We start from the raw sequence: 16,363 nt of genomic DNA, 5'->3' as shown, positions 1-16,363 counted from the left end.
GGACTTGTAAGGTGAATGCCACTCGAGAGACAAAAGGGCAATAGCACACAGTAGAATTTCAGCCTTGCTGCTACGTAATACTGCACATGATTAGAATTTTATTATGCCACTTAGACTTCAGTGCATCTCAGCTGGATGAAATTCAATATGGCTGTGAGGTGCAATAAGGCTAGGGATTTCAGGCTGTGCTGATAATTCAAATGACCAGAAGCTATAAATAAATCCAGCTGTCAAGAACAGGCTCTTTTCTTTTGGCTTTATTCTAACATGGTGTTCCTGATGCGGTAGTAGTGCTTCCTCCAAACTATTTATACAGCTTGCTTTATAATACCAGAACTTTAAAAAATATATATATAAAGGAGAAAGGCTCATTTTGTCTTTGATCAGTAAGAGTTAATGCCTTGTTCACCTGCAAGGAAGCATAAAGGGCATTATCTTTACCACCACCATGCTTCCAGTGAAAAAGCAAGAGGCTTTGGGCTAGAAAACCTTTTACAGTTACCATGGGGATGCTAAAACATGGGGATAATAAACACAACATCCCTATTTGAATTCTCCACATACACACTCGACCACAATATGTCGATCCATCACCCTCCCATTCAACATTCTTGGCACTTGCTGGTGGGAGATGTTGAGATTAACAATGTGTGATATCAGTGTTTCCTGTGACAAGTACTTCTAGATATTAAGATGGGGTAGACAGCTTGCCACAATGGGATGCTGTTGTCAGCGGCACTTCTGTGGTGATCATAATGTATGCAACAACAGGCCTTGGGTACTTGCCCCAAGAAATATTACTACAGGTATACCAACAGCAGTACAACTTTGCCACCATAAATGCTCTCAGATATACTCAATAGTGTTATAATACAGCACTGTTTTTCAGTGGGAGGAAGAGAGACACTGTTCAAAGATGTTTAAAAGTGGTGTTTAGCCCCAAATCAGAAGGAAGAGTAAAGCCTATGCGGCAGGGTCCTGCTATTTACTGTGTTATCTGTACAGCACCATGTACATTGATGGTGCTATATAAATAAATAAATAAATAATAATAATAGTAATAATAATAATAATAACTTCCAAGACAATAAGTATAACATGGTGGTGAGATCTCTTACTAGAAGAAGCAGTTATTTTCATGAGAATGACACAGTATAGAGTCAGCTTTGCTTTGTTAATCATAGCCAGATCACATTTTATTATTATTATTATTATTTATTTATTTATTTATTTATTTATTTATTTATTTATATAGCACCATCAATGTACATGGTGCTGTACAGAGTAAAACAGTAAATAGCAAGGCCCTGCCGCATAGGCTTACAATCTAATAATCCTTTGTATGGCTCAAGTCTTTGAGATTATGCAGGTAAATGAAGTGACCCACCAAAAGTATTTTTTCTATCAAAAACATTTGTATGGCACCTTTTAGGCCTATTCTACACCAAGCAGGATATTGCACTATGAAAGCAGTATGAAACAACTGGCCACCCTGGAAGAGTGGAAGTGGAGTGATAAACAACCATTGCACACAAAATCTTAATAGATGACCAATGTCTGCAGACAGAGGAGGAGGAAACCAACACCACCACTCAGGAAAAAAACGGATATTGCCCGCCTGCCTGTTGCTGCTTTTCTATTTTCTCTGTCTGTCTCCTTTGCTTCTTTGTGGGTTTTATGCTATGTGCCTGGGAGGGAGGATACAGAGCCAAGTGGGGGGATCTGTGTAGTGACGGGTAGAGGGAGATATGGCGTTGCGAGAAGGACTTGCCAGTTTAGGGGAACGCGGAGCAGACAGTTAATGGCTGTCCCGTGTTCCGGCCCTCCTCGCACCCGCAGGTCTGTTGGTTGCCCTATCAGCCAGCCCTCGGGCCTCCGGATGCTGCTTTTAAATGCCAGATTGGTGCATAATAAGACCTCCCTCATCCACGACTTAATTGTGGATGAGGCAGCTGATCTGGCATGTATAACCGAGACCTGGGTGGGAGAGCAGGGAGGAGTGAGTCTCTCCCAGCTATGCCCACCAGGGTACTTGGTTCAGCATCAGGGTAGACCTGAGGGCCGGGGAGGGGGTGTTGCTGTGGTCTATAGGAACTCCATCTCCCTCTGCAAGCTCCCTGTCCATGTAACTACTGGTCTGGAGTGTTTGCACCTTGTGTTGGGCCAACGGGACAGATTAGGGATCCTGCTGGTGTACCGCCCACCCTGCTGCTGAACAGGCTCCCTGGCTGAGCTGACAGAGGTGGTCTCGGATGTGCTGTTGAGAGCCCCCAGACTGTTGGTTCTGGGGGATGTCAACATTCACGCCGAGGGCACCCTATCTGGGGCGGCTCAGGATTTCATGGTCTCCATGACAACCATGGGACTGTCCCAGTATTCCATTGGACTGACGCATGTAGCAGGGCATACTGTAAACTTGGTTTTTGCAACTGGACAGGGAGATGGTGATCTGAAAGTGGGGGACTTCACATCAGTCCCCGTGTCATGGTCAGATCACTGCTTGCTGAGGTTTAGACTTACAGCGGCTTTTCCCCTCTGCAAGGGTGGGGGACCCATTAAGATGGTCCACCCCCGGAGACTAATGGATCCGATTGGTTTCCAAAGGGCTCTGGGGAGTTTTCCGGCTGATAGGGCTGGCTCTCCTGTCGAAACCCTGGTTGACCTGTGGAATGCAGAAATGACCCGGGCGGTTGACAGGATTGCTCCCGAGCTCCCTCTCCTGAGTAGAGCTCATACGGCTCCGTGGTATACCCCAGAGCTGAGAGCGATGAAACAAAATAGGACAGATGGAGGCGAGCTCCAGATGGATGTAATCAACTCCTGGTAAGTGCATACAATACAGCATATTCAAGGGCAGCAAGGGCAGCAAAAAAACAATATCTTGCGGCCACTGTTACATCATCAATCTGCCGCCCAGCAGAACTTTTCAGAGTTGTTCGGGGGCTATTAGATGCTAGCCCCAAGGACATTGTAGAACTCTCTGAGGACTGCTGTAATGAATTTGCCAGGCACTTCCAGGACAAAATCTTTTGACATCCGTCAGGACTTAGACTCCAGTGTTGAAGTCACTAGCAGTTGAATCTAGTGAGGTGTCCAGAGCGCAGGCTTGTCCTGTTTTCTTGGATGAGTTTCAGTTGGTACAGCTCGAGGATGTGGACAAGGTGCTTGGACAGGTCCGCGCTACCACCTCTGTACTGGATCCTTGCTCCTCTTGGCTAATAAAAGCTAGCAGGGATGAAACAGCCGGCGGGGCCAAGGAAGTGATTAATGCCTCTCTACGAGAGGGAGTGGTCTCAGACCGTCTGAAAGAGGCGGTAGTGAGACCACTCCTGAAGAAAACTTCCTTGGACCCAGAAAATCTTAGTAATTACAGGCTGGTAGCAAATGTTCCATTCCTGGGCAAGGTCCTTGAGCGGGTGGTTGCGGGCCAGCTCCAGACACTCTTGGATGAGACTGATTATCTGGATCCATTTCAGTCGGGCTTCAGGCCTGGTTTTGGCACGGAAACAGCCTTGGTCGCCCTGTATGATGACCTATGTCGGGAGAAAGACAGGAGAGGGAGTGTGACTCTGTTGATCCTCCTCGACTTCTCAGCGGCTTTCGATACCATTGACCATAGTATCCTTCTGGGACGACTCGCTGAGCTGGGAGTGGGAGGTACTGCTCTGCAATGGTTCCGCTCTTATTTGGCAGGTCGGATACAGAAGATGGTGCTGGGGGAACATTACTCAGCCCCGTGGACTCTCAAGTATGGGATCCCGCAGGGGTTGGTTTTGTCCCCCATGTTGTTTAACATTTACATGAAGCCGCTGGGTGCGGTCATCCAGAGCTTTGGAGTGTGCTGTCATCAGTATGCTGACGACACACAACTGTATTTCTCCTTTTCATCTTCAGCAGGAGAGGCTGTGTATGTGTTGAACCGAAGCCTGGCTGCGACAATGGACTGGATGAGGGCTAGTAAACTGAAACTCAATCCAGACAAGACTGAGATGCTGTTAGTAGGTGACTCCGCTGACAGGATGGGGGGTGTTCTACCGGTTCTGGATGGGATTGCACTCACCCTGAAGGAGCAGGTTCGTAGCTTGGGGGTTCTTTTAGATCCATCATTGTCACTTGAGGCTCAGGTGACCTCAGTGGCACGGAGTACCTTCTACAAACTCCGGTTGGTGGCCCAGCTATGCCCCTATCTAGACAGGGATAACCTGGCTTCAGTTGTCCATGCTTTGGTAACCTCCAAGATTACTGCAATGCACTCTACGTAGGGCTGCCTTTGAAGACAGTTCGGAAGCTGCAGCTCGTGCAAAATGCAGCGGCCAGATTGATTTCGGGGGAACCAGAAGGTTCGACCATATAACACCTGCTCTGGTCCGCTTGCACTGGCCGCCTGTATGTTTCCGAGCCCAATTCAAGGTGCTGGTTTTGACCTATAAAGCCTTACACGGCTTGGGACCACAATACCTGATGGAATGCCTCTCCCGACGTGAATATACCCGGTCACTACGTTCAACATCTAAGGTCCTCATCCGGGTGCCTACTCCGAGAGAGGCTTGGAGTGTGGCAATGAGGGACAGGGCCCATTCGGTGGTGGCCCCCAGACTATGGAATGATCTCCCTGACGAGGCTCGCCTGGCACCAACGCTGCTATCTTTCTGGCGCCAGGCTAAGACTTTCCTCTTTGCCCAGGCATATGGCGGCACATCCTAATCACCCACATGTTTAGTTTTTTAACGGTTTTTAATGTTTTATGTGTGTATGTTCTGTGTTTTAGAATTTTAAATTTTGTATACTCGCTTTTATCTTAATTTTAGAATTTCTGTAAACCGCCCAGAGAGCACCGGCTATGGGAGTGGTATATAAGTGCAATAAATAAATAAATAAATAAATGAAAGTGGCATATAAAAGTCAGGAGCCACACTACTGCTTTATAGTGGTATTGAAGTACATTGACAACTGTTGGGGCCCATTGACACATACCATATACGACTTTCATACCACTATGCCCTTCTTGGTGTGGCTCCTGCCTTTTATATACTGCTTTCATAGTGCAATATCCTGCTTGATGTAAATTAGGCCTTGCAAATTTGAGAATCCCTGTACTATTTTTGTCTCAGCACTTAGAATCATGTTGAAGCAATGTTTGTCTTACCTGGGACTTTCTTAGATCTTGATCTACTGTCTGGGTCCTGGTACCTGGAAACCAACATCTGACACTTCATCATATTTTTTAAATTATTATTATATCTCTTTTTTGCTCATTCTAGATGGACATAACAGGCTTTGACAGGTCATGTTGTCTTTTACAGATTCAGAAATTTCCTGACAATTGAGCATGTTTTAATTATGACTAATTTCTGGATGTTGGTGTGGATGTATTTTGGTAGGCCCATTTTCTGAAGGTTTTCTGTATAATTTTTTGATATGATGTGACTAATGGGATAATTGTGACCTTTTTCTATTGTCAAATAACAACAACAACAACAACAACAACATTTCTATACCACCTATTAATCTATGGTGGTTCATAAAATACACCTTTGCCATATGACTCCACCAGCTCTATTCTAGCCTTCTTCACCACTTCACGGACTCTAAACTTGGCCAGCACAAGACACCTGTATGTCACATAGATTTATACTGGGTGAGGCATATTCTTTGATCACACCATCAGTATACAATTTTAGGGATGGATAAATCTGTCCATTTCATTTTCTCCTGCATTTGATTTTATTAAATCTCAACCTTTCTCCACCTTCCATATGAAGAATTTTTCAGATTTTGGTAAATTCCTATTTTTTAAAAAAGATCTGAAATGAAACCCTCAACTTCTGCACCTGCCAAAGTCAATAGGTACAGCTATTCCCAGCATGGAGAGGACCATGATGTATCTGTTTGCCATGTAGTTACTAAAGATGAGGAGCCTATCAGGGGGGGAAAGGTGGCAACCCTAAGTAAGTACTAACATGGTTGAATACACAGGGATTCCAACCCAGACTTTTAAGAGCTAAGCATTCCAAGCCCAGGGCCTGGATGGACAAATCTTCCAGTGTCCATTTCTCCCATATTCTTCCTTTTTTGCTTTGTTTTGTTTTGCTTTAATCTCTGGTGTTTTTTGTCTCATTTATGAAGATTTTAACACATTTTGGTAAGTTCCTTTTTTAAAAAAAGAAAAAAAGAAGAACTGAATTAAATTCTCAACCATCCCTAGTATGCATAGTATACACAGAACACACAAAGATATCTGCTTAAAAGTATGCATTGTATAAAATAAACATTGTATAAATTAACTGCATGTAGAAGACATGGGAACAGCATTTGTTGAAAGTTCTGCATGTTATGCTCTTTCAGGTATGGTAAACCTAGTCTTCGGTCAGGTACTAAGGAATGTCAAATAAATTATTCAAATGTGTTATCTCTTGTCTTCTTTTTGGAGACTTATTTGAGGAATATATACAATAAAAATGATAATAATAACAAAGCTATGCATGACGACAAATTACCCCCCCAAAAACAAAAAAACACCTATCCCAAACCCAACACAATTTCATCATTTTGAAGGACTCAGCTAAAATAGATTGTTTAATCAATAATACAGAGTAACAAAAAGCAAAGACAAATCTACTGAGGAAAGTCATTCTTTAATCCTTATATATAAAAAGTGCTTCACCTCCTGTTTCTTCACCTTCATATAAATTGATGAAGCCTTTTCCACATAGCAATGAAACAAATTTATCTTAATAAAAGACAGAAAATATATAACATTTCCCCCCTCAACCCCTTTTGGAAACATCGTGTCAGGATCAAAAACACTCTGGTGAAACCAAGCATGTTAAATGCTGACAGAAGGTTGCATAAATGGGGGGGGGGGGAATATATATATATGCAGGCATATTTTGGCCAAGAGAGAGAATATTAGCAAAGGGTTCCATCCAGCTCTGACTCTGAAACTGTTCAAATATTTACATATTGCCATTGTTTCTCATAGCAGCTGGGCATGTTTTGGTATCTACTGACCATTATGGCAAAAGGAACAGAATTAGCATCCAACAGCTATATCATAAGCACATGTGTGGATAATATTATAATATTATCATGACCAGGCAATTTGCATGACCTGGTAATTGGCTTTGAAGTCCTCCTGTGACACTTGAATCAACCCCCTTCTACATGAGGTCCCCCCCACACACTCACATTCCCCCTTTTCATAGACATAAACATAGAAAGAGGGTACAATGGATTCGATCCTTGTGGTCCATTTTGCTAACTTTCTGTGTGACTCAAACCTGTGTGAGGCACCTACAGAAAGATCTGGTGGAGTGAGTTTTTGGGAGGTTGTTAGTCGGAGAAAATTATTTTGGTGCAGTTTCAGTGATGTTTCTGAATTTATTCTTCTCAATGGTGAGATGTTAAAATAAACTAATATGGTGTTAGAAACATTACAATAAAACTGCAGGCTTTCTTTGTTGTATACTGATGTAGGCTAATTATTTGGTTGTAGATTTAGGAGGCAGTGCTGGAATGTTCCTGTTATGGTAGAAGGCATCATAAAAGCAATAGGGGAGGGAATCTAGAGCAATATAATAGGGGTTTCGTCTTTCCTCTAAGCACTGCTGCCTGACAATTGTGTATAATTTGATGGCTTTAGCATGTTTTCTACAACATGGTAACATCGCAATGAAGAATAAGGGAGCTAACGCCTAATGAGGAAATATCTCAGGTTTCCATACTGAGAAAAATGTGTATCTGGCCAGATTATCCTCCTCCTCTAATGGTTTTGGGCTGATGTTAGAAAACTGAAAGTAGACAAAGAGGGTTTTTAAAATTCTTTTTCATATTCCTTCTTGGAAAGTAATATGCTAATCCCATTTGAAACATCCTCTTGTACTTCATGCATATGCTTAGGAAAGAATCTTGCCATTTTAAAGGAAGACACTCTCAGAATGCTAGTCTCTGAACTAATCAGATGTTATATTCAGCATTCAAAAGCACTGCATATTTAGGCTCATATGATCTATGAGCCTAAGGTCCTGAAGCTTTTACTCAAAGGCATTGCTTTTTGCCAGTAGTTCATTTAATTTCCAAGGGAACCTCTTTTCTAAGAACAACGGCAATGATGAAACCTTCATGTCTCAAATCTGAGAAAAAGCGGAACACGTCTTCTGCTTCCACCCCAGATGCCCTCCACTCACAGTTCGCACCATTGAATTAATCCATACCAGAGTTATGAATGCGCATGAGGTACCCATCTTCAAGAGAACCCCATCAACAGTTAAAGCTCCTCATACAGAATGCGATCCCATTTGATCACATTCGTATAGATAGTTATTTTCCGTAGGTAACCCAGATCTGACCAAATGCAGAAATCAGACTTACCAGTGTCATTAACCAATTAGATCTGCTCAACAATAATGCAGAGGCCACTGAACAAGATCTTTGAACTGAATAGAAGCCTAGTTGTACGAATAGAAAAGTCAGGAATAGTAAGTTTATTCTTGTTGGATGCCAAATTCTAGATGATGGTTACATAGATAGGATCCCCACCTCAACTCCTGGCATCCTATCCTTATGCTGCCATCTGTCTGCCCATTAGGAGTACTGCACTAGCAAGGTTAAACCCTGGGAAAGCAGAAGATCAAAGAGAGAACTGCATTCATCTGCAAAACCAGTATTTATTTATTTATTTATTTATTTATTTATTTATTACATTTTTATACCATTCAATAGCTAAAGCTCTCTGGGCAGTTCACAAAAGCATCAAGCATCATGAAATACTTTTCCCTAAATCAAGTGGCAACAGTTTGCTACCTTTCCATAGGGAGAGGTATGATAATGGGTGAATTGGGTGTATAATGGAGAATAAGGCTATAAATGGCTACTGGTTGCCTCCAGTATCACAGATACTATGACTATGAATATCAGTTGGTGGGGAATATGGGAGTGAGGGTGCTGTTGCATTCATGTCCTCCTTGTGGGCTTCTCACAGGCAGCTAGTTGGCCACTATGTGAACAGATGTTGGGACAGATGGACCTTTGGTCTGATCCAACATGGCTTTTCTCATGTTCTTATGTAAGACAGAGAGAGGGAGAGAGTGTAAGAGAGAGAGCTGTATAAGAGAAGGGTGTGTGTAAATAGTGTAATTCATGGGTGGGGAATCTGTGGCCTGCAGATCTTCCTAGACTACAACTCTCATCAGCCCCAACCTATATGGCTATACTGGGGATGATGGGAACTGTGGTCCAACAAGATCTGGAGAACTACAAGTTCCCCACCCCTGGTGTGTGTGACAGAGAGGGGGAGAGGGAGAATGGCATATGTGTGTATATGTGTTTATGCATGTGAGTGCATGTGTGTGTATGTGTGTCCAGGCAAGCATCCCAAGAACTGCATGCCAGCAGTGGGAAGTGGGGTCCTACCTAGTTTGGGCTGTGGTCTCACTCACTACTGGTGTGTGGCTCCTGACAGGTTGCTACACGCCAATATGATCCAATATGGCTGAAAAATACAGATACAAAAGAGGGCAGGGCTCCTGCAGCTTTAACTGTTGTGATGAAGAGGGAATTTCACCAGGTTCTCCATATGTACAAATGACACCTGCTGAGATTCCCTTTTCAATGCAACTGTTAAAGATAGAGGAGCCCTGTCCTCCTTTTTATATGACCACCCTAGTCGCCCACCCCTTTATACCCACTTAAACTTCTGAGTATAGTATTGCACTGCTGAGATTTTAGAAAGGAAAGACATCATAGGAAAAATGTTGTTTCTTGTCAGGTATTGTGATCCCAGAATGTTGAGTATTTTGTATACATATCTTATATATTACATTAATATTTAAATATTTGATTATTGTGTTATGCATTTTGTTATTTCATTTAAAAGGAGTCACTTCCTGTACAGTTGTGGGGGATTAGTTAGTGTTGTTTTGGCTCAAAGCTCCATCTGATGAGCATTTTAATGCACGTTCATTACTGGGCACTCACGGAGTTTGCTCAGGTCCCTCACATGACGTTGTCTGCCTCCCGTGCGTCTTCTGCCCCTTCTGGCCTTCCTTGCGTGACAAAAAAACCCTCTTTAAGTCTGAAGTTTTTTTAAACTCGGAATTGCTGCTCTCTCCTGCTGTGGCTAAGTCTGCCAGAAAATTAGGACATCATCTTCTCTTTGTCATGTCCTCCATTGGAGAGGAATATGGATAACGGACCTATTATAAATCTATATATTTTCATGAAGATATCCAGTCATGTAAAACAGCATATTAGTGTCCCAACAGGCCAACAGCATTTCACCAGCTTGAAAGTTAGCAATACTAATGGAAGTTTTGTACAAACCAATTAAGGAAAGGGCAGTAAACACAGTACACACCTGCATTTCAGGCTTCTGTAGTATGAATAGGCAGCAAATTATACATTACAAAGCTTTGCAATTCCTGGAATCTTAAATAGAACAAAGAAAAACACCTGTAAGACAGCACCCATTAGCTTGTGTATCCAAGCAGACAATTGTGCCAGAAGAGGAAGTAGTAGCATGCCTCAAATATATTGAAATGTTCTCCACAGAATTCTTGAAAGACAGGTTACTGTCTGTAGGAGCCAGAAACATAGATGTTTGGTACAAGAGCACATTTAGGCAGTAATCAACGCATGTAAAAAACCCCACCCTAAAAAAAACACCCTCCCCAACTTGAACAAGGCAGCTTGTGTTGTTTCATGACAACTCTGAATATTTATTTATTTATTTAATTAATTTTTATACCACCCAATAGCCGAAGCTCTGGGCGGTTCACAAATATATCTTTTTTGTCGGTCTGTTATCTTGTGAAGCACGTTGTTATGTTCTAAATACAGACCAAGTCAGAAGACAGGAACATTTTAATGCCACAAATAAAAATACACACCAAAAACCACTTATGACACACTACTCATGCCTCATAAAACAACAATAGAAACCTTGTTATCTGTAACAATTTGAATCATAAAAGCATTAGGGTTGTCACACTTTTCTGATAATGGCATTATATCTTTTAATGCCAGTCTTTATTTTATGTTTCTTTCATTTTTATTGCCTTTTCCTAAAGCTCAACTTAATTTCTAGCATTTTAAGAAAACAAAGTGACCCTGTTCTTGTAATAAGACAGCATTACATTGTGCTCCTTTACTTCACTTTAAACAATAAACAGACACTGACCTGGTTCAGAAAACACGCTAAACCATGCTTCTTAACCACTAAATGGTTAAAAGAATGCATTCCCTTAACCATTTTGTGGTTAAGCCGCATGGTTTAGCGTGTTGTCTGAACCAGGCCAGTGAATGTCTTAGGAAGAAAGTACTTCTTCACCCAGCACATAGTTAAACTATGGAATTCACTAACACAAAACATAGTGATGGCCACCAATTTGGATGGCTTTAAAAGGGCATTGGATGAATTCCTGGAGGAGAAGGCTATCAATGGCTATTAGTCCTGAAAGCTGTGTGCTACCTTCAGTATCAGAGGCAGGAAGCCTAATGTGGGGTTGAGGGGATTTACAGGGCAGAATTGGAAAGTGGGATGGGGTGCTTCATCCTTCCCCAATCACTAATATTCCTCTGCAAATCTTCCCCATTTTAACATTTTCCCAAAACTGAGCTCCCAGCGGAAATAAAGTCCAACTGTGGGGAAACAGCTGGGAGAACATTTGTAAGGAAGAATGAGGAGACATTAATGTCCCTTCACTCCTCCAACTGAGTTCCTTCTGCAAAGATGAATTGAGGAACATGTGTTTGCAGAACACATGTATGAGGTTAAATCCAATGTCATGCAAGTGGACACCTGCTTACACAATGGGATTTCCCCTGCTGCATTCAGAATCTGCTCCATAAGGGTCCTCCACCCTCTGAAGCAGATGGGGGCACAAGGGAGCTGTACTGGGGAAGGACAGTCCATTCCAGCAGAGTTTTGTTTTGTTTTGCTTGTTGACAGTCAGTATTGGATCCTACTGGTAGTTCTGCTTTTAGGATCAAACTAGACGTGACTCTTAAATTATAGCTGTCACCAAAAATGGCACATTTATCTCCCTGCTTCCACCTCCATAGTTACTTGAGTCATGACATCATTCCTGACCCCACCAGTGCATGCAATAATGTGGAGCGGGGAGTGGGGGGAAAACAACATGATGACCTAACAACATGAGGTAAATTCTATTAGACTTTTCAGAGGTTGAGCTAAATTTGCAGTTGCCATTTTCTCTGGCTGCAGCACAATTGGTGTAACATCTAGTATGGTCCCTAAACGAGCAATGCATGACAGATCGCTATTTGTCATGCTTTGTTTTAAAGAGAAATGTTCTTACAGGGGAACAAAATCTCATTCTCAAATCCAGCTCACTTAAGACAAAGTCATTTACCTTACCATCAGCTTTTCAAATTGTCCTTGTCATATTTGCTAGCTGTTCGACATATCTGTGTAAGAAGTAGCACTTGTCACCTTCATCCAAGAATGATTTCTTTATAGGTAACTAAGCTCTCTGACAGCAGCAGATGGGAAATTGCAGGAAAGTGCATGTTTCAGCAAAGAATCTCACACACATTAAGACTCAAGCTGAATATTTTACTGATGGTGAGGAGCTAATGTTTACACAAAGAGGGGAGAAACTGTCCTTTGAGGTGGGCCCTCAAAATTCTTCTCCAAGTCTGGCTGGCATCCGTAATCCAAACTTCAGCCCATTTCAGAGTTCAGGGAAAGGGAGGGGGTATCTCAACAGAAGACAAGCACACTTGGCCCTGGACGGCTGGTGAGTACATTTATGGACACCTGACTAATCTACACAATTTAGGATTGAAACCACTTTTATGGCATACTATCTAGGAATCTTTTGCAGGAAAAGGCAAAGGCAGGCACAGCTCCTTTGGTCAGGGGTCCAGTTTCATCACAGGTACAAATGCGCTGGCTCAATCCTTACAGCAGCTGCCCACTTAGCCCCAGTAGTTTGAGCTATTATGTCTACAAAGCAACTCATACGATTGGACCATAATGAAAGATTTTGCTTGTACCCATGCAAGTGTTCGGCATCTTCCTCTTGCTCTTTAAAATTCAAGGTTGTCATAAACCCATTTTCTTCTCCTTTTGACATTAGTTTACTTGAGTCAACAAAACAGAAGGAAAAACTTAAAAAATTCCCACAGATCTTGTTGCTGTGGAAGCAATTAAGTGGAAGAGGATATCAAAACAAAATAAAACAAAACAATAAAAGGACCAGAATAACAACAGTACATAAGAGAATATATGGGAAATGATTTCCCCCTTTGATAGCCAAATCCCATTTCCTTAATTCTTATCCTGAACATAGTCATCGCTATGACTATGAAATAAAATTAATATGAAATTATATTTGACCTATAAGTTAAAAGAAAATGCAGATCAACTCAGAAACCAATTATACCTGAGATATAATATTTTAAAATGCATTTAATTTTCTTTAATATTTAAGAAATAAAGGACTTGGATTCTAATAAATGTGAATGGAAAGAAGTTCACAGAAGGAAACCTTTTCTAGTTCTCTCCTCCCCCATACATCCATTTGTGCTCCTAAAAAGCCTCTTCAGGTGGGTTGGGAACAGCATGGGATGGGATACAGGAGGCATCACAGAAAATCGGGCACCTTGCATAAAGGCAGTGCCACCGACCAAAGTTTACCTTCTGCCCACCATCAGCCCACTCCACATGATAGGGAGAGTGAGAAAGAAGGTGGTGGAAGTGTAAATATGGAACAGAATGAAGAAAAAAAGATGGCGCTGGAGGAGAAACCAGTCATCACATCTAGAGGAAGAATTGTGAGAAAACCTCTAAGATTTGGGTACGAAAATTGAAAAAATTGAAAAAAGGAAAGATGTAATGATTGTGTGCTGATTGGGTTAATTGACTTGAGTGAGTGTTCTAGTGATTTGTATAAATGCATTCACCTGACATGGGAGAGGCAGTTTTTGTATGTATCGTGACTCACTTGAAATAAAGGTTATTCTTCGTATGCTGGCTGTAGGAAGTTCTTCAGATATATGAAACCATAAATACTACACCATGCTATTCAGGAAGATCTCCCAACTCTCTGCAAAGGCTTTCGTGGAGGGGCGGAAGTCAGGTGGATAAATGGAGGGGGGAGCAGAAAGTCCCCTTCTGTGAACTTTCTTCCATTTGCAACTCTTAGCACCTAAGCCATTATATCAATCAGTAAATATATACTTTAAGCTCAGATTACCTTTTATAACAAGGAAGCAAAACACATTTTTATCAATTGTTTAATTGTGAATAATGGGTGTAGTCAGTGATTTCTACCCCCTTTTTTCCCTGTGACTCATTGTAGTACAGAGACTTTCTTACATAAGGAGGTGCCAAGATTCCCAAAGCCCTTCTAATTTCAAGTCCATGCCATTTCTTTAGCACAAGAAACACATATTTTTGACAAATGGAGGTGTTGATGTTTGGGAAAGCAGCAGAAAACAAATCTTTGAATGACAGAAGAGCTCATATGCACCACCCCCACCAATGCTCTATTAGCTTCTTTTAGACAGAACTCATTAAAAAATAACGGCAGTGATGACAATTGAAATGTCCTCATAGTTGAATGCAATCTGTTCTTTTTCAGCAGGGAGAAAATTGCAATTCTGTGCTGCCTGCCTGCCTTCGTGTGCTCAGTGGGAAGACAAAAGCACGTAAAAACACAAGAATTGTGGCACACTCCAATGCTATGCCAAGTAGTGTATTATATTACAATTATGATAATCATTTTTCTCACATTACAGATTTGCTTTTTGGGTGGGGTGGGGGAGAATCCATCTGTTTCTTGGGCCTCTTTGGCTGACTGGAGCAAATCAAACTTTTATTGAAAACAAATTATGGAGACAGAATGAAAATCTCACAGTTATGCGCTTCAACTTTTGCTGTGCTGAGGTTTGGAGCACTGCTAGAACAGCTCTGTTAAACTGAGATAGGGAATAAGCAGGGTTACATCTCCTAGTAAACAAGAAAACAACCATGTCTGTTCCTTACTGCCTTTTTGTGTGTTAGAACTTGGAATCAGATAACAGGGAAACAGTGTGGTGTCCATTTTAAGTCATCAGTTTCCATTGCTTTCAGTCCTCAGTCAGTTTTTATTCTCATTAATCTGAGAATATCAATCTCAGGTTAATGAGGTACATTGATGGTGCTATATAAATTAATTAATTAATTAATTAATTAATAATAATAATAATAATAATAGAGTAAGATTTGAAATTTACTCTCTGAGTATACAAGTCATATCTATAAATCATTTTGAAACTACCATAATTATGTCAGCTGGACAACCACCTGTCAGGGATGCTTTAGGGTGGATTTCTGCATTGAGCAGGGAGTTGGACTCGATGGCCTTGTAGGCCCCTTCCAACTCTGCTATTCTATGTCAGTTGTGCATGCTATAGCTGGAACCTATTTATTTATTAAAATATTGATATATGATGTAATTTAATAGTGCAAATTAAAAACTACTACTACAACAACAACAATTAAAAGCAAAACACATACACACACTAAGTAAAATGAACAGAAGGATATGGAACAAACAGAACTAGTCAGAGTGCAAGGTCACTCACTGCCTGAGGTAGGAGAAAATGCACTGCACATTGCCCATCTCCCCACCTCCCCCACTCAGTCACTCAGGTAGGTGCTTTGACTGCCACCACATCACCTCTATGGAGAGCCATGCAGCTGTAAAAAGTGCCCATGGGTCTCACAAGTAGACATTTGCATGGGTCTTCCAAGGCGCTTGTGGGATTTCATGCAGGTCTTGTGAGGTTCTTGTGGGGCTCTCACAAGAGCTCTGCCACCATTTCTTCTGGCCATGCACAACAAGGAAAAGAGAAGGCAGGTAGCTGCTACAGAGATCCCCACCAGCTGCTCTTTTGCTGAAGCAAATGCTCTTTGGCTCACTCAGTGGAGGTGGTGGTGTCACTAGGTCCCCTGGGCAGACAGCAGAGGAGAGCAGCATAATTTGCTTCTTTTTCTGCTTCTCCATCTGATCTGGACAGCTCACCCTGTTTCACAGGTGGGTCAGCCAAGAATAGAAGTGCTTAAAAAAAATCACCCACCCACCAGAAGTGGGAGAGGAAGTGGGAGACGGAGTCGAGAGAGAGAGAGAGAGAGAGAGAGAGAGAGAGAGAGAGAGAGAGAGAGAGAGAGAGAGAGAGAACTAAGCAAGAAAGATTAGAAAAGCAGCAAGGATGAGCAAGAAAACAAACATTGCAGTGCAGGAGAAAGACCGGGTGGAATCTATCGGGGTAATTGCTTACCCAAAATATAGCAGAGTGCGAAATAGCAGCAGCGTAGAGTCTGGAAATGGTTTCAGCTTGAATTTAGGAACAAAAA

The sequence above is a fragment of the Elgaria multicarinata genome, chromosome 3, assembly GCF_023053635.1.
Source record: "Elgaria multicarinata webbii isolate HBS135686 ecotype San Diego chromosome 3, rElgMul1.1.pri, whole genome shotgun sequence".
NCBI classification, from domain to species: Eukaryota; Metazoa; Chordata; class Lepidosauria; order Squamata; family Anguidae; genus Elgaria; species Elgaria multicarinata.
The sequence above is the reverse complement of the archived record's forward strand: the minus strand, read 5'-3'. Positions refer to the sequence as shown.